Here is a 21,275-nt window from a genome sequence, read left to right as displayed (position 1 = left end):
CAGATGGGACCGTCTAGTTGCAGGAAAACAAGCTCAGTGCTCCCACTGATTCTACTTTATGGTGAGTTGCATAATTATTTCATTATATGTTACAATGTAATAACAATAGAAATAAAAGGGCACAATAAATGTAACGCACTTGAATCATCCTGAAACCATCCCCCTACCCAGGTCCATGGACAAATTGTCTTCCATGAAACTGGTCCCTGGTGCCAAAAAGGCTGGGGACTGCGGCCCTATTACCTAGTTCCCAGGGATCCATTTTCTCAGTCCTCTGGCCAGAAATACAGGGTTTTTCTCAGGATTTTAGGTCCACAACTAGGCTGCCCTCAGATCAAAGTTGGGAAATAGAAGGGGGGAAAATGAGAAATTCAATTCTGAACAATTCATTCTTTAAGTTTTGACTCCCTTCCTCAGTCTGCATGCCATGACTTTTCCAACTCTTACGTATTTTCTGCTTTTAAAAGTTTTAGTTATAATCAGTGGGAGAGAGAGAGGCTTAGAGGTTAGACTCCTTCTGGATCAGGACAGGAAGCTGATCTTTTAGTTAAGGTTGTTTTAAGCACTACATATACCGTTGATGCCCCTAATATGTCCCTCCCCCATCCCCTTTTCCTCCTTCCAACTGCAGAAAAACCTACAGCCTGAATTTAGGATCTATTGCTCCCATGTATTTTATGTTTTTTATGAAGATAATATCCATGAATATGGTATAGTATAGTTTTATAAGTTTTTAAGCTTTACATAAATAGCTTCATGATATAAATATCTAGTACATAGTCAAAATCTGTACATTTTCTGTATCTGCTTAGAAAGAATGTATATTCTCTAACTTTTTTCAGTGGGGGGTGGGGTTTTTGTTGTTTGAGATGAAGTCTTGCTCTGTTGCCCAGGCTGGAGTACAGTGGCATGATCTTGGCTCACTACAACCTCCACCTCCCGGGTTCAAGCGATTCTCATGCCTCAGCCTCCTAAGTAGCTGAGATTACAGGTGCCCGCCACCATGCCCAGCTAATTTTTGTATTTTTAGTAGACTTGGAGTTTCGCCATGTTGGCCAGGCTGGTCTGGAACTCCTGACCTCAAGTGATCCACCCACCTCGGCCTCCCAAAGTGCTGGGATTGCAGGCATGAGCCACTGCACCTGGCCTATTCTCTGATTGTTGTGTGTAAAATTACACATATAATTATTGTTCAAGCTTCTTATATTGTTCATATGTTCCATAATCATACTAATTTTCTGTCTTCTTGGTTTATCAATTACTATGAGAGGTATGTTAAAATCTCTCACTGCAAGTATGGATTTGTCTATTTTTCCTCCTAATTTTGTAAAATTTTGCTACATATGTTTTAAGGTGATCTTGCTAGGTATAATGGAGGTGAATGTATCTTAATGAACTGTTCCTTTTATCATATGTAGTGACTATTTTTCTCTTTAAAGTGCTTTTATACATGTATAAAAAAGTCCATTTTGTCTGTTATTACTATAGCTGAACTAGCTTTCTTTTGATTAGTATTCCCCTGGTGCGTATTTTCGACCTTTCTGCATCACTCTCTAAACAAGAGGCATACTAGAATACTAGATTGCATGTGTGTGTGTGTGTATGTGTGTGTGTGTGTGTGTTTAACCTATCCTAACAACCTCTTTTTTTGTTTTTTTTTGTTTTTTTTTTTTGAGACAGGGTCTAACTGTGGTGCCCAGGCTGGTCTCAAGCTCCGAGACTCAAGCTGTCCTCCCACACCATCCTCCGAAGTAGCTGAGACTTTAAGCCATGAGCCACACCTAACTTCTGTCTTTTAACTGAATAATTTATTCTATTTATATGTATTATGATTACTTATACGTTTAGTTTTATTACCATTGTTTTATTTTACACTTCCTACTTACTCTGTCTTTTCTTTGTTTCTTTTGTCTTTCTCTTGGATTGTTTGAGTTTTACTGATTCCTCCTTTATCCTATAAACTATACATATATTTTTTAATTCTGCTCAAGAGTAATCAGACTTATTGATTTTTAAGATTTAAGTATTAAATCAAGTCTAAAAATTTTTTAGCCACTTTCACTTTGACTGCTGCCTCTTCCCCATTATCTTTTTTTTTTTTTTTTTTGAGACAGAGTCTTATCTGTCACCCAGGCTGAAGTGCAATGGCACAATCTTAACTCACTGCAACCTCCATCTCCCGGGTTCAAGTGATTCTCCTGCCTCAGCCTCCTGAGTAGCTGGGATTATAGGCTCCCACCACCACACCTGACTAATTTTTGTATTTTTTTTAAGTAAAGGTGGGGTTTCACCATGTTGCCCATGCTGGTCTTGAACACTTGACCTCAAGTGATCCACCCACCTCGGCTTCCCAAAATGCTGAGATTACAGGCATGAGCCACTGTGCCTGGCCCCATTATCTATCTTCCTACCTTCTGGAAACCCCATTACATGTATATTAGAATTTCTCATTCTGTCCTACTTGTCTCTTAATCTCTCTTTCATATTTTCCATCTCTTAGTCTCTCTAAACTGCTTTCTATGAAATTTCCTCTACTTTCCAATTCCCTAATTCTCCTTCAGCTGTCTCTAATCTGTCCACTGAGTTTTTAATTTTAATGACTATATACTTTTCATTCTTATTAATATTATTAGATTCTTTTTCAGATCTGCCTCTTCTTTTAATAGTCTTATTCTCTTTATCAATTTTCAATTCCTTTTTAAGTTTTTAATCATTTTAAATATATTTATTTTATAGCATATTTGATAGTTCTATTGTCTTAAGTTCTTGAAACATAATCCATCACTTGCTTGGTCTGCTGACTTTTGCTCATGGTAAATTGATTCCTCGTATGTTTTGTAATTGGATTGTGAACTTATATTTAGTAGGACTCCGTTTGTAGCAATCTTGAACTGCTTGGATTGAGGGAATGTTCCTCCAGAGAAGATTTCTTATTGCTTCTGACAGACATTGCAGGGATACCATCACTGCTTGATACCACTTCTATATTAATGTTTTATCTTAAGAATTCCCAGACCAAATGGGTAATATGCATTTGAACCTTGAACCTACATGAAGAATTTACAGTGTGTTATGTATTGAATGTTTATGTCCCTCCAAAATTCACATGTTGAAGCCCTAACCCCCAATATATTGTATTTGAAAATGGGGCTTTGGGGAAGTAATTTAAGATTACTTGAGGCCATGAAGGTGGGCCTTTCATGATGGAATTAGTGCCCTTATAAGAAGAGACACCAGGAAGCTTGCTCACTTGCTATCTCTTGTGACACACCCACAAAGAAGAGATCATGTGAACACATAGCAAGATGGTGCCCCCCTAGAAGAACAACCATCTCCTACACCAGGAAAAATGCTCACTAGGAACCAAATTGGCTGGTACCTTGATTTTGAACTTCCCAACCACCAGAATTGTGAGAAATCAATTTCTGTTATTTAAGCTACCCTGTCTATGTTATTTTGTTGTGGCAGCCTGAACAGACTAATATACAGTAGCATCCAAAAAAATCACAAACCTAGGTATTAACATAATGGAAGTTGTGTAAGAGCTCTACCATTCAATATTGGAAGATTCAATATTATAAAGATATAAACTCTCTACAATCTGGCATATCTAGAGTTTCTGTGTAATTCTAATGAAAATCCCAGCGGGTTTATTGTGAGCGTGCATGGAAATTGACAAGCTCATTCTAAATTTTATATGAAAATGTTAAGGGGCAAAAAGAACCAAGGCAATCTTGAAGAAGAACAAAGTTGGAAGACTTTCCCTATTTGATATCAAGACTCGTTATAAAATGAAGTAATGGTATACAGTAAGATAATGTCACAAGGATAAACAAATAGACCATTGGAACAGAATCCAGGATCCAGAAATTGACCTATAGCTATATGGTCACTTGATTTACAGCAATGGTGACAATGTAACACAAGAGAAATAATATTATTTTCAATAAATAGTGTTGGGTCATTTGGCCATCTAGATGTAAAAAAATTAATACCAACCTCTATATTTTTTTAAACTATATATACAAAAAAAGAATTCAAGATAGATTGGATTGTAGCTCTAAATTTGAAAAATATAAAAATAAAGCTTCTAAAAGAAATCACAGGAAAATATATGATTTTGGACTAAGCAAATATTTCTTAAGTAGATCTCACAAAGTAATAACTATAAGGAAAAAATAAGAGACTTGAACTTTAATAAAATCAAGGACATCTGCTTATCAAAAACATCATTAAGAGAATGAGGCCAGGCATGGTGGCTCATGCCTGTAGTCCCAGCACTTTGGGAGGCCGAGGCGGGTGGATCACCTGAGGTCAGGAGTTTGAGACCAGTCTGGCCAACATGGTGAAACCCCATCTCTACTAAAAATACAAAACATTAGCCAGGCATGGTGGTGGGCGCCTGTAATCCCAACTACTCAGGAGGCTGAAGCAGGAGAATCGTTTGAACCCAAGAGGCAGAGGTTGCAGTGAGCCGAGATCTCGCCATTGCACTCCAGCTTGGGCAACAGAGTGAGACTCCATCTCAATAAAGGAAGAAAAAAAAAAAAAAACAGTGAAAAGGCAAGCTAAAGAATGGGAGAAGATATTTGCAATATATTTATGGTCACCAGGATTTATATTTCAAACAAATCTATAAATCAAGTATAAACTATAAATCAGTAAGAAAAATACAGATGACCCACTAGAAAAAATGATCAAAATACTTGAACAGACACTTCATAAAAGCAGGTATCAAATTGCCACAATACATACGAGAAAGTACACTCTCATTTGTCATCCTAGAAATGCAAATCCAAGGCCAGGCACGGTGGCTCACACCTGTAATCCCAGCACTTTGGGAGGCCGAGGTGGGCAGATCACAATCTCGATCAAGAGATCGAGACCATCCTGGCCAACATGGTGAAACCCCATCTCTACTAAAAATACAAAAATTAGCTGGGCGTGGTAGCACACACCTGTAGTCCCAGCTACTCAGCAGGCTGAGGCAGGAGAACTGCTTGAACCCGGGAGGTGGAGGTTGCAGTGAGCTGAGATCGTGCCACCACTCCAACCTGGCAACAGAGTGAGACTCCATCTCAAGAAAAAAAAAAGAAAGAAAGAAATGCAAATCCAACCAGAGTGATTAAAATAAGCCTGAGGAAAAGACAATACAAATTGAGGATGTGGAGCAATTAGAATGCTCCTACGCTGTTGTCATTGCTGTTGGACTTTTTTTTTTTTTTTTTTGATATAGGGTCTCGCCTCATTGCCTAGGCTGCAGTGTGTGTGTGTGATCACAGCTCACTGCAGCCTCCATTTCCTGGACTCAAGTGATCCTCCTATCACAGCTTCCTGAGTAGCTGGAACTACAGGTGCACGCCACCATGCCCAGCTAATATTTTAATTTTTTGTAGTGATGGGGGTCTCACTATATTGCCCAGGCTGGTCTCAAACTCCTGGCCTCAAGCAATCCTCCTGCCTTGGCTTCCCAAAGTGTTGGGATTACAGGCATGAGCCACAGTGCCTGGCCCATATGCTGTTATTTAAAATGAAAAACAACTTTGAAAAACTGTTTAGCAGTATTCTCCAAATCTGAGTTTATACATACCTAAAGTCAATAATTTTTCTCTTAAATATTTGTCCAACATAAATATCTTATGTGCAACAAAAACTCACATACCAGAATGTTCTAAGCAGCACTATTCACCAATATTCAAAAACTGAGAGTCACACAAGTGTCCTGGACGAACTTTCAAACCCAAGTGCCCTGGTTCCCAAAACCAGCATGTACACCCCCATCCCCAAGGGATACACCACATCAGTCATGTGCTTGAAGCTCTGACTTCCAGTTCCGTCTTCATTTGGCCCTTACAGATTTGCTTTACTTTCTTATGAGCTCAGTTTTGCACTGAAGAGGCCGCATGTGACTGTTCATTCAGGACGTCAGGAGGTTTTGCAGCAGAAGTATTAAGAGGTTACATAGTTCCTGATATGCCTCATCATCTTTCCATGGCCCTGTCTGGCTGTGAAGATTCTTCCTGGCCCTGGTTTTGCAGACTAAAGATAATATTTTGTTGTAAAGTGGAGAGAGCAGAGAGGAAACGGGAAGGTACTTTCACTGAACTCCCAAGGGCCGGGGGAGCGTGGTTGGGGTAGTGTCTCTCCCCTAGTTCATCTGCTGAGAGGCTGCAGTGCACCTCGTCCACATCCCACTGGAGAACCAATGCCCTGCCTGGCTGGAAGTCAACACCCTGGCTGTCCTAAAGGCTCATCTCTGGTTCGATGAGGTTGACAACTATTTCTGGAGCCTCCCATCACCCAGCTGAGCAGCTGTCCACCTCCCTCAGGTCTCTGGGTGGCTCTGGGCAAGGCTGGAATCCAGGCTGCCAGGCACCCCTGACTGAGATGTGCTGAGAGGGTCAAGCCTGGAGAATCCCTCCCATCTTCTGCTTTGCCCCTGGCTCCTGTATGGATGCCCTTCAAGGTCATGCCTCTCTCTGATAAAGGACTCAGTTTAATCACCAGGTGCTGCTTGGACTTCTTGTATCCTAATTTTCAAATAGCCCACAAGGCCCCAGGCCGCATGTTAACAGGCAGGGAAAACAGGAGCTCCTCCTGAGTGTTGCACGTGGCCCCAGAGGCCGGGATGACCAGTTTTCTGCTGACCACTTCTTTGTGGTTGAGTAAAAAGGCTTTCACATTTCGGGATAGAACTGAGGTTCCTTAGCATCTACTGTCATCTTCAACCTGTGGCTAAAGAACAAGGGCTGGTGAACAGGGAGATGCTCAGGTCATAACAACAAAAAGAGGTGACGGTGATGAAGTATCCTACATGCCAGGCACAGTACACAGGGCTTTACCTGGGTTAGCTCATTTAATTCTCAAAACAACCCGAAAGATGGAGATATAGATATACATACATATGTATATATGTGTATATATACACATATATTATAAATAAATATATATTATAAATTAATGTATAATTATATACTATATATAACCCCATTTGTGATTATTATAATCATATAATTATATATACACATATTATAAATAAATATATAATTATATATTTTATATATATATAAAATTCCCATTTTTCTGATGAGCAACTGAGACTGCAAGAGGTATGTGACTTGCTCCAAGTGACACAGTTAAGTGACAAAGCCAGGACTGAGCCCCAGAAAATCTGGCTCACATCCTTGACCACGGTTCTAGATGTGATCTTTTGTCGCTGATCCCAGATTCTATGTCACCTCTAGTGCATATGCCAGGCACTGCTCCTGGTGGACCCTTTCCACCCTTTCTGCTTTGCTGTCTCAGTGGACCCTTCAGTGGGTGTGTCAGCGGGAGGGGTTCACAGAATGCCTCCTTGGCAGGATCTCCAAGAGCCCCTCCTCATTTCCCTCTTCTTGGCCACCAACGTGTCCCTCTCCCTGCCCTTGTAGCTGGGGTCTCCTGCACGCCTGCGCCTTTCTGTCTCCTTCCTATTTACTTTGCCCAGTAACTACTATAACTATTCTCACCTGGCTCTGACCCACACAAACCTAGACCAATCCCCCTGTTTCCCTCTCCGCCTCCTAAAGAGTGGGGTGCCCAGCTGGACCATAACGACACAGCTGCCTCGGGCAGGGGTTGAGGGGCATCCACCTGGCTTTTCCTCCACTGGGAACGCCAGACCAGGAATGGACCCAGCTTTCCTTAAGGAGGAATGGTTTCTCTGAGCGGAAATGGTATGCATTCCGCAGGCACTAACCATCTTCAGTGGTTGTGGCTTAAAATTCAGAATGAGAAAGCCACCTTCAAAGAAGGCATGCCACACATTTCCTGTTTAGGAGCTCAGCCTAGACTAGATGAGTGCTCATGCCTGTAGTCCCAACACTGGGAGGCTGAGGCGAGTGGAAGGCCTTCAGCCCAGGAATTTGAGACCAGCCTGGGTAACACAGTGAAACCCCATCTCTACCAAAAAAAAAAAAAAAAAAAAAAATCAGCCAGGTGTGGTGGCACTCACCTGACTCACCTGTACTCCCAGCTACTCAGGAGGCTGAGGTGGGAGGATCACTTGAGTCCAGGAGACTGAAGCTGCAGTCAGCCATGATCACACTACTGCACTACGGCCTGGGCAAGAGAGTGAGACTGTGTCTCAAAAAAAAAAAGAGCTCAGCCTTGATTGGGCATCAGATTTAGTTCTTGCTTAATGACCCAGAGCAGCACAAAACATGAAGCATGACAGAGATGTCAAAAGCGGGCCTGGCAGAGTCATCCTCCTGGGCTCCTATGGCACGTCCTTCACCCTGGCCAGACCTCAAATCCAATTCCAGGTCTTGACCACCACCAAAGCCCTGCAGTCAGCCGAAGGTTCCTGCCAGCCAGCTTTGTTCGGTTATCTACTTTTTTTTCCCCTAAACGACCCCCCAGAAATAAGCAGACTGACTGTTCAGTTAAGGAGGGACACCAGTCCATTATAAGGCCCCGAAGCCAAGGGCTAATTTTAAGAAAGGAGGGAAACACACATCACAATGTGCCCCAGACCAAACACCACTGGGACAGGAGTGTGAACAGTGCTTAGAACCCAACCCTACCCTGGAGGCTCCCCTCTGTGCAGCCTTTGGCCATCCATCTGGAGCCCGCCCTGATTCTCCACAGGGAGAGTGGGGAATTACAGTTCCCGTCCCTGTTGGGCAGGACCAGATGACATCCTAAAGGCCCTTCCTACTGGGACTCGCTCCATCCTGGTAATATCTGCCATTGAATAAACACCATGGCCAGCCGCAGAGATGCATGATCACACTTGGTCATCCCAACAACCCAGCCAGACTGTTCTTGTGAACATCCTTTCCAGAAATGGGGACAGTCTCGTGCCAAGATGCCAAAACGGGTTGGGGGAAGAGAAAGGGTTTGGGTCCAGGTCTGTCTAACTCGAAGGCTGCCTCTGGCAGTTCCCCAGCTCACGAAGCCTGCTGCCTCTTGACAGGAAGTAAAAGGCACAGACAGATGGTGCTCTGGTGGAGCCCTGCCCAGAAAATGGCCACTTCCGGAGCAAAACTGCCACAGCAACAGGCATTGTCAACAGCAGCCTCCAACCGTTAACCACAGGGCCATCTCACCTCTAGAAATCAGCTCCCTTTTATCCACACATCCCTACACACAAACAATAACTCCATCACCCAGGAGACCACAGAACAAAGGCAACGAGAGAGAGGGACAGAATGGGGCATAAATAAGATGCTGGACGGGCAGACAGGAAAAAAAACACTTCAAGGCAGAGCACATCAGGATGTATTAGAAAGGAATATTTGACATGCAGGCTTTTAGATGAAGCCTACACTCCTTATGTGGGGAGTATACACAAGTAAGTCTGTATTTTCAACTACGTCACATGCACCGCCTTGCAACCCAAAACAATATTTGTGCTTCAGGGGCTGCACTGTGCTGTTTTATACACAGAATCACCTGGCACAGCTCCTGTCCCTGAGATGCAAATTAATGTTCTCATGTAGTTGGGGGAAGGGGTCGAGAGGAGGCGAGGGGGAGGGGAGTAAGTGTGCTCTGCAGGCCACACTCAGGCATTGACATCGCTGGGCATGACAGGCACCGCCAGTGCTGTTGCTTAGCAACTCAATACCCTTCGAGAAAATCCAGCAGCCTCGCTGGCTTGCAGAAGCAGGCAGGGCTGGTTCAGCATGGCATTGGGCATGGAAAGATAATAATAGGTTTTTTTTCCAGTTATTAATAATCATTCTTCCTGATTTCCCATACAGATCAACATACCTGAGGGGACCCAGAGTCATCCACTACACTGGGGCTGGAAAAAGCCCAGGGTTTTTAAATTGCCTCCCAATCGGCTTCAGAGAGTAGTGGAATTTTACTGGCTGGTCCCATGACACTCCTTCCAGCCCGGCCCTCACCACAACACAAAGGCAGAGCTCCACACTGTGACTCACCAGCATACCTTCAGATCGTTGTTTGTCAGCCCATGTCATGAGTCATGGTTTCTTCAGCTTTCCTTTTTCTCAAAACTGAAACACTTGACATTTTAGAATAGGGTTGGGGGGAGGCTTTTCATTTTTTTTAAGCCACTCTGTGGCTTTGTGTGCAAGTGTGGGGGCATGTGGGAAGAGGTGAGTAATGGATGCAAGAGCAGGTAAACATGAGCAAGGTTCTCCATGCCATCAGCCACCTGGCAAGCCATCAGGGCTCGAGGAAGTTGTCATTTGTGTCGTGGAGGAATGGGAATACCCCTGGGCTATATATCTTGGGAGAGACAAGGTGTTGGACGGCTTTCCGCCCTCCATCTGTTGCATCCCAGCAGTGTAATGCTCCCTCTGTTCCCACACACAAAGAGGTCAGCTTCATTTTGTGCCATGTGATAACAGCACCGTGTAAGGCTTTAAGAAAAATCCTGCAAGAGTTACAAGAAACAAAGTATACTGCGATGTAAGATGAGAAAACAGAGGTGGAACTGCCACAGGGAAACTGTGCTGGGCTGGACAATTGGTTGGTGGGTCCCTGGCTTTGGGTTCTGATTCTGACATAAATCGGGTGGGTGATGAGCTTCTGCTTATTTGCAATGGCTCATGCAAATATGCCATGATGTTATAAAGCACAACTTTCCTCCTCTCCAGGAAGCCCTCAACCTCCAAATTTATTCACTTAGACAGCACAGTCTTTCCCCTAGAGTGTGAACCCCTCAAAGTCGGCACCATTTTATAAATCTCTTTATGGTGTCAACCCAGCACATATCTAATACATACTAGATGTTCACTCATGCTGCCTGTGTGTATGGAGAGATGGAGAAATGAAAATTAACTAAATCCAATTCACGTTTTGGAATCCTTATTTGTTCCCATGTGTTACAAGATAGATTCAATATGTCCTATCAAGTCCCAGGAAAGTAATGAAGACCTAGGAAAGGATACAACAGAAAACATTCTGAATGTTACACAATTCGAAATGCCATATTGTCATAAAGCATTCTTAGAAAAGGTAATAGTTGGCCGGACGTGATGGCTCACTCCTATAATCCCAGCACTTTGGGAGGCCGAGGCAGGCGGATCACCTGAGGTCAGGAATTCGAGACCAGACTGGCCAACAGGGTGAAACTCCGTCTCTACTACAAATACAAAAATTCGCCAGGCATCACCTGTAATCCCAGCTACTCGGGAGGCTGAGGCAGGAGAATTGCTTGAACCCGGGAGGCGGAGGTTGCAGTGAGCTGAGATCGTGCCACTGCACTCCAGCCTGGGTGACAGAGTGAGACTCTGTCTTAAAAAAGAAAGAGAAAGAAAGAAAGAAAGAAAGAAAGAAAGAAAGAAAGAAAGAAAGAAAGAAAGAAAGAAAGAAAGGAAGGAAGGAAGGAAGGAAGGAAGGAAGGAAGGAAGGAAGGAAGGAAGGAAGGGAGGGAAAAAAAAGGTAATAACTATCAAAAGTCTCCCCACAGTCAGGGATGAGGGCAAATTGTATACATAGGTAAATTAGGGAAGGGGAAAGTTAGAACTAATACAAAATACCTCCCCCTGTCAGATTGGGGTAATGTCTGAAATTTCCACAATATATGCTTATTTAGATTAAGATATTGAAGACCTGTGTCAAAAGGTAAATGTTCTCTAGCCACAGCAATGTATTAATCCATTATTAACCTCAGGTGCATTTGCTAAATTTATTAAATCTGCTCCCAGAGTGTAAGAGACCTAGGGATTGAGACTTGAAGCATGTAATTGTGTTTTTACTTTTTATTATGGAAATGTCCAAACGTGTACAAACTTGAAGTAATAAGTGTAATCAAGCCCTATGTGCTCATCAGCTAGCTTCAACAATTATCATCCTATCACCAGCCCTGTTTTATCTACTTCCCCCCAACACACACACACTGGAGTGTTTTGAAACAAATCCAAAACCTCATAGCATTTCATTCATACATATTGCAGTATATAACTCTAAAATATAAAGACTTTTTTTTTTTTTTAAGAGACAGGCACTCACTATGTTGTTCAGGCTAGTCTCAAACTCCTGGCCTCAGGCAATCCTCTCATGTAGCTGGAATTACAGTCCTGAGCCACCGCACCCAGCTAAAAACATAAAGACTTTTTAAAAATGTAACCACAAGGCCAGGCGCGGTGGCTCACACTTGTAATCCCAGCACTTTGGGAGGCTGAGGCGGGCGGATCACCAGGTCAGGAGATCGAGACCACGGTGAAACCCCGTCTCTACTAAAAATACAAAAAAAGTTAGCCGGGCGTGGTGGCGGGCGCCTGTAGTCCCAGCTACTCGGAGAGGCTGAGCCAGGAGAATGGCGTGAACCCAGGAGGCGGAGCTTGCAGTGAGCCAAGATCGCGCCACTGCACTCCAGCCTGGGTGACAGAGCGAGACTCCGTCTCAAAAAAAAAACAAAAATAACAAAAACAAAAAAACAAAAAAAAAACGTAACCACAATACCAGTATCACACCTGAAAAAAACCCAACAATTTCTTTTTTTTTTTTTTTTTTTTTTTTTGCTATTTTTTTGAGATGGAGTCTCGCTCTGTTGCCCAGGCTGGAGTGCAATGGCACGATCTTGGCTCACTGCAACCTCCGCCTCCTGGGTTCAAGCAATTCTCCTGCCTCAGCCCCCCAAATAGCTGGGACTACAGGCATGCACCAAAATGCCCAGCTAATTTTTGTTATTTTTAGTAGAGATGGGGGGTTTCACCCTGTTGGCCAGGCTGGTCTCAAACTCCTGACCTCAGGTGATCCACCTGCCTTGGCCTCCCAAAGTGCTGGGATTACAGGTGTGAGCCACCACACCCGGCCAACAATTTCTTAATATCAGTAAATATCTGGTCAGTACTCAACATTCAAATATCCCTGTTAAAACAATTCAGGGGTTCTTTTTGAATTAATGAACTTGAGTTATTAGAGCAGTTTTAGATTCACAGCAAAATTGAGCAGAAAGTACACTTCCCATATGCCTACTGCACCCAGACATGCACCACCTCCCCGACTATGGACGTCCCCCACCAGAGGATGACCTTTGTCACAATCAATGGACCTGTCCCCCACCAGAGGATGACCTTTGTCACAATCAATGAACCTACACTGATACATCATTATCACCCAACGTCCGTAGTTTACATTGGAGTTCATTCTTGGTGTTGTATACTCTGTGGTTTGGACAAATGTACCATGATATGGATCCACCATTACAGAACCATAAAGAATAGTTTGACATCCCTACAAATCCTCCATGCTCTGCCTGTTGATCCTGCCCTCCCTCCAACCCCTGTCAACCACTATCTCCATCGTTTTGCTTTTTCCAAAATATCATATAGTTGGAATCATACGTAGCCTTTTCAGATTTCTTTCACTTCACAATCTGCATTTAAATTTCCTCCATGTCTTTTCATGGCTTGACAGCTCATTTCCTTTTGGTACTGAATAATATTCCACTCTCTGGATGTACCACAGTGTGTTTTTCCATTCGCCTACTGGAGGACATCTTGGTTGCTTCCAAGTTTTGACAACTATGAATGAAGCAGTTATAAAATCCTGTGCAGGTTTCTGTGTGGATATGTTTTCAACTCATTTGGGTAAATACCAAGGAGTATAATTGCTGGATCACATGGTAAGAGTATGTTAGTTTTGTAAGAAACTGCCAAAGTGTCTTCCAAAGTGTCTGTATCATTTTGCATTCTCAGCAGCAAAGAATTAGAGTTCTTGTTGTTCCACTTCCTCGCCAGCATTTGGTGTTGTCAGTGTTTGGATTTTGGCCCTTGTAATAGGTATGTAGTTGTATCTTTTGTCATTTTTATTTGCAATTCCCTAACAATAAATGATATTGAACATCTTTTCATATGCTTATTTGCTATCCGTATATCTTCTTTGGTGAGGTGTCTGTTCAGGTCTTCTGCCCATTTTTTAATTGAACTGCTCCTTTTCATTTTTTCATTTTTTCTTTTTTTTTTTTTTTTTTTTGAGACAGTGTCTTGCTCTATTGCCCAGGCTGGAGTGCAGTGGTGTGATGTCAGCTCATTGCAACCTCCACCTCCTGGGCCCAAGCAATTCTCCCACCTCAGCCTCCTGAGTAGCTGGGACTACAGATGCACACCACCACGATCTGGAGTTTGTTTTTTTTTTCTTATGTATTTATTTTGGTAGAGACAGGGTTTTGCCACGTCGCCTAGGCTGGTCTCAAATGCCTGGGCTCAAGTGATCCACCAGCCTCGGCCTCCCAAAGTGATGGGATTACAGGTGTAAGCCACCACACCTGGCCTGGACTGTTCCTTTTCTTATTGTTGAGTTTTAACAGTATAGTTTTGAGGTTAAAGGGGTCATATTCAGAACATGGCCAGGGCTGGTCCTAAGACTATGCACAGGGAAAGACAAGATGCGAATTTCACCTGTTTCACTGTTTTGTGTTCCATTTCACAGTTGTTGAGAGCAATCCATGCATGAGGTAGGACATAGATGTGGAATTCAATTTCTCTTCCTATCAGCCAATGACGCACACCAGCTTCCCCCAGTTGTTATAAAATAACAAAGAGCTGGGTTTTCTTAAGTTGGCAGTAGCAGGACTTGATTGTTTAATCCCACTGTCAGCTCTACCTAATCATGGATAAGCTAGATATCCTTGTCTGAGCCTCAGTTTCCTTGTAAGATAGAGGTAATAATAGGACCTACCTCATACAACTCTTAAGAGAATTAAAGAGGATAATGAATGTAAAGCACTTAGGAAAGCTCTTGGCATGGTACACTCATAATGAAGATGAACTATTGTATTGTTACTTCCCAGTCTCCCTGGAAACCAAAGCTGTGGGCAAGCTGATGCTTGATGCAGATCCTAATGGCCAATCATGGCCTCCCCTCTGCTTTACAAAACACTGAATCTGAAATGTTTCAAGCTAGTGTTCTCGATAGGTTTCAGACCACCTGCATTCAAATCATAGCAAGGAATTATTTAAAATGTGGATCACTGGCCAGGGGTGGTGGCTCATGCCTGTAATCCCGGCACTTTGGGAGGCCAAAGCAGGTGGATCATTTGAGGTCAGGAGTTCAAGACCAGCTTGGCCAACATGGTGAGACCCTGTCTTTACTAAAAATGCAAAGATTAGCCAGGTGTGGTGGCGCACACCTGTAATCCCAGCTACTCTGGAGGCTGAGGCAGGAGAATTGCTTGAATCCGGGAGACAGAGGTTACAGTGAGCCGAGATCATGTCACTGCACTCCAGCTTAGGCGACTCCATCTAAAAAAAACAAATGTTGATTACTAAGGCCTGGGCAATTCTTAAGAACACTGACATTTGAAAACTTCGGCCTTAAGCTTGCCTTACTGGTCATGGAATGACTTACCCAACCAGAGAGAAACTGTGGTGCCCAAAAGTGAAGAGTAGCAGAGGGGACCCGGGACCTGGGATCATGAGGCTAGCAGTGGACCCTGGCCACTTGTGGAATGGAATTAACAAGAACTCCCTCATGGGGCCACAGCTAAATATATTCCATTAATTGATTAATGTACAATGTCACTTGTGTTATTATTTCAATTCCAAGAACCTAAATATAGAATTCCTACTTGGTGCTTCCAAAAGAAGACCATGTGGCCTAGTGATTTCCATAACAAAGGACGTCATTCATGAGAGTCTCATCCATTCATTCATTACCAAATATTTATTGAGTGTCTATTCTTTGCCAGGCACCATGCTGGCAATAAAACAGGGAACAAAGTAGCCACATCCCCTACCCTCTTGAGTAGAGGGCCCTGAAATATTCAGAAAGAAGGGATGGGAGAAATTTAAAGCAAAGCTTACAAAATCCAAAAACTAGAAAAGGACCTTCATGGTTACAAGCTCCAATTCCTTCAATAGAACTGGTGAAGAGACACAGAGAAGGAGATGAAGCAACTCCACGCCCAACTCAAGTCGGCAGCTAGGAAGTCACCTGCCTCTTAGTTCTCAGAACTCTTCTTACCCTGTTTGTTTTGCAAAGAGGCAAAACAAATAGGGAGTTGCTCTTTCTCTGTGTCATTGGAATGCTCTCTCGAGTTGACAGCAGCAAAATTGTTCCCACTTAATGCAGTTCTATTAAATTTTAATTTTTATCTTAATTTAAAAGCATGATATAAAACAGTTTACAGAGTGGAATCTCATTTTTGTAAAAAATATATATGTGGTGTTTGTGTGTGCATAGAAAAATGGCTGTATAAATGAAAGATTATCAATAGACAGCCCCTAGGGGCTAGGATTATGAGAGCTTTCAATTTTCTTCTTTATTTTCTTGTAACTTTCTCTGAACTTTCTAAATCTCCAAGAACACAAATTACAGTGCTTCTGTAAGAAATTAAAAGGTTGTTTCAAAAATAATGTTTGTTTTTTTCTTTTGAAGTCAGTGTGTTTTGCTTTTTTGACAGTAAATCCAATCTCATAGGAGGTTTCGAGAATCTTCTTGTCCAGATTACACCCAAAAGTTAAACTCATGAGAGACGCAGCATAAAATAGTGACCTATTGCCAGAACTGCTCTAAGATTTTTTCTTTTTTTTTTTTTTTTTTTTTTTGAGATGGAGTCTCACTCTGTCACGAGGCTGGAGCGCTGTGGCATGATCTCGACTCACTGCAACCTCCAATTCCCTGGTTCAAGCCATTCTCCTGCCTCAGCCGCCCGAGTAGCTGGGACTACAGGCGCATGCCACCACGCCCAGCTAATTTTTTTTTTTTTTTTTTGTATTTTTAGTAGAGACAGGGTTTCGCCATGTTGGCCAGGATAGTCTCGATCTCTTGACCTCGTGATCTGCCCGCCTCAGCCTCCCAAAGTGCTGGGATTACAGGCATGAGCCACCGTGACCGGCCTCCTCCAAGATATTCTTAGGTGTACCAGGTGAAGACTAGCTGTGGTTGTGAATGAAATCAACTAATCTACAAATATTTCCAGACCCCTAACAAATACAAGGAATTGCATTGTGCCCTGTGTCAGGAGGTCAAACGCATGATCCTGATGTCCAAGAAACTTGCAATCTGGCTGAGCTACAAAGACGTAAACATATACAAAGTGGATTAACAACATGTGCCCAGAAGCGTGATATTGGGACACACACCGTGTGCTGGAGTGGCAAAGGGAGTTTGTTTAGGAAGCCATGAGAGCCAAGAAGTGGACAGAAGGTAAAGGAGGCTCCTGGGGTCTGGGCCTGAAGGCAGCAGGGAGCCACTGTGGGTTTTTTCAGCAGGGCAGTGACGTGATGAGATCTGTATTTCGGGAAGATTAGGTCAGTGGAATGTACAGTCCTACTGGAGCAGGAAGAGACTAAAGAGAGAGGAAAACAATTGCAATAAAGGCCCAGTGGAAAGAACACTGGGTGTCAGGTCCGGCTCAGACACCAGGCAGGCCACTCCGAACATGCCACTTCTTCTGCCTGGCACCAGCTGCCTCCCCTGACAAGCGAGAGAGTTAGGCTACGATCTTTAAGGTCCTTGTCAGCTGCTAAAATTCTTTAGTTCCATGATCCAGGTAGGAGTGCTAAAGGCCCGAACCAGTGTGCTGACAATGATGAGGGCAGAAAGGATCTTATTCCAGCAAATGCCTCACGGCAGACGCTACTAAATCATCTTCAACACAGGCACCCACACAGTGAAGTCATGTTTTTTTCTCCTACTCTTATTTTAACCCCATGGGAGGCTTTGCAGCATTTTCTTTTTACTTTTTTTTTTAATTGAGATGTAGTTTATACACTACAAAATTTATCCACTGAAAGTATACAATTTAGTGTTTTTAGTATAGTCACAAAGTTGTGCAACCATCACCATTAATTCCAGAATATTCATCACCCCAAAAAGAAATCAACTAACTAAAGCTAATGCCTTACCCATTAGCAGTCACTTCCCTTTTCCCTCCCCCAGACCCTGGCAACCACTCATCTGCTTTCTGTCTCTATGGGTTTCTTTATTTGCTGACATGTCATATAAATGGAATCATACAAGTAGACTTGTGTGTCATCTGGCTTCTCTTACTCAGCATCATCTTTTCTTTTCTTTTCTTTTCTTTATTTTTGAGCCATAGTTTTGCTCTTGTCACCCAGGCTGGAGTGCCATGTCACGATCTTGGCTCACTGCAACCTCTGCCTCCTGGGTTCAAGCAATTCTCCTGCCTCAGCCTCCTGAAGTAGCTGGGATCACAGGCGCCTGCCACCATGCTCAGCTAATTTTTTTTTTTTTTTTTTTTGTATTTTTAGTAGAGACAAGATTTCACCGTGTTGGCCAGGCTGGTCTTGAACTCCTGATCTCAGGTGATCCACCCACCTTGGCCTCCCAAAGTGCTGGACTTACAGGCGTGAGCCACTGTGCCTGGCCAGCATCATCTTTTCAAGGTGGTAGCATGTGTCAGTACTTCATTCCTTTTTATGGCTGAATAATATTCCATTGTATGGATATGCCACATATTGTTTACTCATGCATCCATTGATAAATATGTGAGTGGTTTCCACTTTTCTTCCAGTGCAGTGAATCTTATTCTCTGGTTTACCAGCGAAAAGCTGTCACATGAGCTTCCATTATTTGAATTGCTTAAAAAGTGGAACTTGGGGGTGAAGGGGAGTGTGATCACTTCTGGACAGAACAATCCTGTCTTCATCTGCATTAATATTCATTCTGGTAAGTCTTACCAGAGATACTACTGGGGTAACTGAAACATTTGTACCTCCAAAAGAGTGTGTGACTTTAAGTGAAAATTGTTGAGCACCAAAGCCCATTCCATGGATTTTAAAATGCCACGGGATTAAGGGTAATCTTTAGCTTTTATGTTCTGCCAGTGAGAGGGCATTGAGTTTGTAGATTCCCAGGCATGACTGAAGCCAAGTCTCAGCTTATGTGGGACTCGCTTTTCATTCTGTAAACAACATACTCAGGCCTGTGCATATCAGAGTTTCAGCTTTACTTCTTTTCCCACAGTCCAAGCTGTTAATTTCCTCACTGTATTTTTATGAGTTAGAAAAACATGAAATATCACAGAACTGTGATTACAACATGACTTTAGATGTCCTTGTCTTTTCCTAAATCAAACTAAGAATAAGGCCAATAAAACAATTATCCAGTTGACATGAGCCCTCTGAGTTCAGACTTTTCTAAATGGGAGAGGAGGGGGAAAAATCCAACCCAGCTGTATGTTGTCTTCTTCTATATGTTTAACACAATTTTTTTTTTTTTTTTTTGAGATGGAGTCTCGTTCTGTCACCCAGGCCGGAGTGGAGTGGCGTGATCTCAGCTCACTGCAAACTCTGCCCCCTGGGTTCAAACGATTCTCCTGCCTCAGCCTCCCGAGTAGATGGGATTATAGGTGCAAGCCACCACGCCTGGCTAATTTTTGTATTTTTAGTAGAGATGGGGTTTCGCCATGTTGGCCAGGCTGGTCTCGAACTCCTGACCTCAGGTGATCAACCCACTTTGGCCTCCCAAAGTGCTGGGATTACAGGCATGAGCCACTGCACCTGGCCTATAATTTTAAAATTATCCTACATGCCAGCAAAAAGAGTAGAGTCTTAATTGAAAGCTTTATCACAAAAACAAAAATTTACTAAGTACCTACTATGTGCCAGAAAGAGTAATGAGTTCCACGGTGTCTTGTGATGTAATTGAAAAGATTTAACCATTAAAACCATCAGAATTTTCCAGGGGCTGTGGGGAGGAGGGAATGGAAAGTGGCCGCTAATGGGTATGAAGTTTCTCTGGGGGTAAAGAAAATGTTCTAGAACCAGATAGTGGTGATAGTTGCACAACCTTGTGAATATACTGAAAACCACTGAAATGTACATTTTAAAAGGGTACAGAAATTTTATGGTATATACCATACCATAAAATTTAAAATAATTTTTAATAATTTGAAAAGTGAAATAATAATGACACATCATAGTACCATTAAAAGAAAAACTTCAGCCAAGTTAAATTTAAAGGAGTTTAATTGAGCAATGAACAATGCATGAATCGGGCAGCCTCCAGGATCATGGCAGATTCAGAGAGACTCCAGCAATGATCGCTTCTCGGCCTTTTGACTAAGATCAAGTGTGAGACTCCAGGGATGACTCGGGTCTGAACAAATTCATAGACCAAAAAAAAAAGGAAGTGATGTACAGAAATTGGAGGTGAGATTCCGAAACAGCTGGATCGGTTACAGCTCGGCGTTTGCCTTATTTGAACAGAGTGTGAACACTCAGCAGTGTGTGGGTGGTTGAAGTAAGGCTGCTGGGATTGGCCAAGACTCAGCAATTGTTACAGCTGCATACTCCTCAATTAGGATTTCAATCTTGTCATAATCCTAAATTAGGGTTTCAATTTGTTTCAAAGTTAGATTGCAGTTCGTCCACAAGGACTCAAATATGGAAGTAGGAAGTCCGGGGCCGGGCACGGTGGCTCATGCCTGTAATCCCAGCACTTTGGGAGGCCGAGGCGGGCAGTTCACTTGAAGTCAGGAGTTTGTGACCAGCCTGGCCACCATGGTGAAACCCTGTCTCTACTACAAATATAAAAATTCGAAAAATTAGCTGAGCGTGGTAGAGGGCGCCTGTAATCCCAGCTACTCAGGCGGCTGAGGCAGGAGAATCTCTTGAACCCAGGAGGCGAAGGCTGCAGTGAGCCGAGATCGTGCCACTGCACTCCAGCCTGGGCTACAAAGCGAGACTTCATCTCAAAAAAAAAAAAAAGAAGAAGAAGAAGCAGGGAGTCCTTTTCAGGCCATATCCATATTTAGTTTGCTTTAACAGTACTTTTTAAAGACTTAAAAATCACGCCTGGGGGTGAGGTAGAGGAGAGATTCTCTTTCAAAACAGTTTTGCTACTGAGCAAAAACTAGAGTCAATTTCCCTGTCCTGTTGCCACTATCCAGATTGGCTGCAGCCCTCCCCTAGCTGTTCCCACTACAGGCCTCTGGCATCCCAAAACCCCCAGTTTTGTCTGGTTCAATGAACACCCCAGTCCACACACTGCAGTGGAACCTCTCTTAACTGCTCTGCCCCCAAGAATGTACGTTTCCAGAGAACGCTGCCTGGCTTACAACGTGATTTGGAAATATGCTGCTGGCTGTGTTTTATGCGTTTTATCAAGTGTTTCTACCTTTGTGCTAGCTGGGACCATGAAGGGCACAGTTTTAGAAGGTTGAAGTTAAATAATAATTTCACACCAGAAAATGTTCAGCAGGGGCCCCCAAGCAGCAAGCTGCCAGGCAATGGTCAATATTCTTGAACCCTGGAGGCAGCCGCACAGCCAGAATTTGCACAGTGGCCACTGGTAGAGTTTGGGGTTGGATAATATAGCAGTTAAGCCCAGGGTCTTTGGAGGCAAGCTAA

General features: G+C 43.1%; 1 long non-coding RNA gene across 1 annotated transcript in view; it reads right to left on the bottom strand.

The window, feature by feature from the left end:
- LOC115833142 overlaps positions 1–21,275 on the bottom strand; it is a 39,315-nt gene that overhangs the window by 12,665 nt on the left and 5,375 nt on the right. Inside the window, exon 2 of the long non-coding RNA XR_004028585.1 lies at positions 11,965–12,050. This is a non-coding gene — a long non-coding RNA (uncharacterized LOC115833142). The remainder of the gene's footprint in view (positions 1–11,964; positions 12,051–21,275) is intronic.

Source organism: Nomascus leucogenys, chromosome 25, assembly GCF_006542625.1.
Source record: "Nomascus leucogenys isolate Asia chromosome 25, Asia_NLE_v1, whole genome shotgun sequence".
Taxonomy (NCBI): domain Eukaryota; kingdom Metazoa; phylum Chordata; class Mammalia; order Primates; family Hylobatidae; genus Nomascus; species Nomascus leucogenys.
This window is presented reverse-complemented; position numbering and strand designations above follow the sequence as displayed.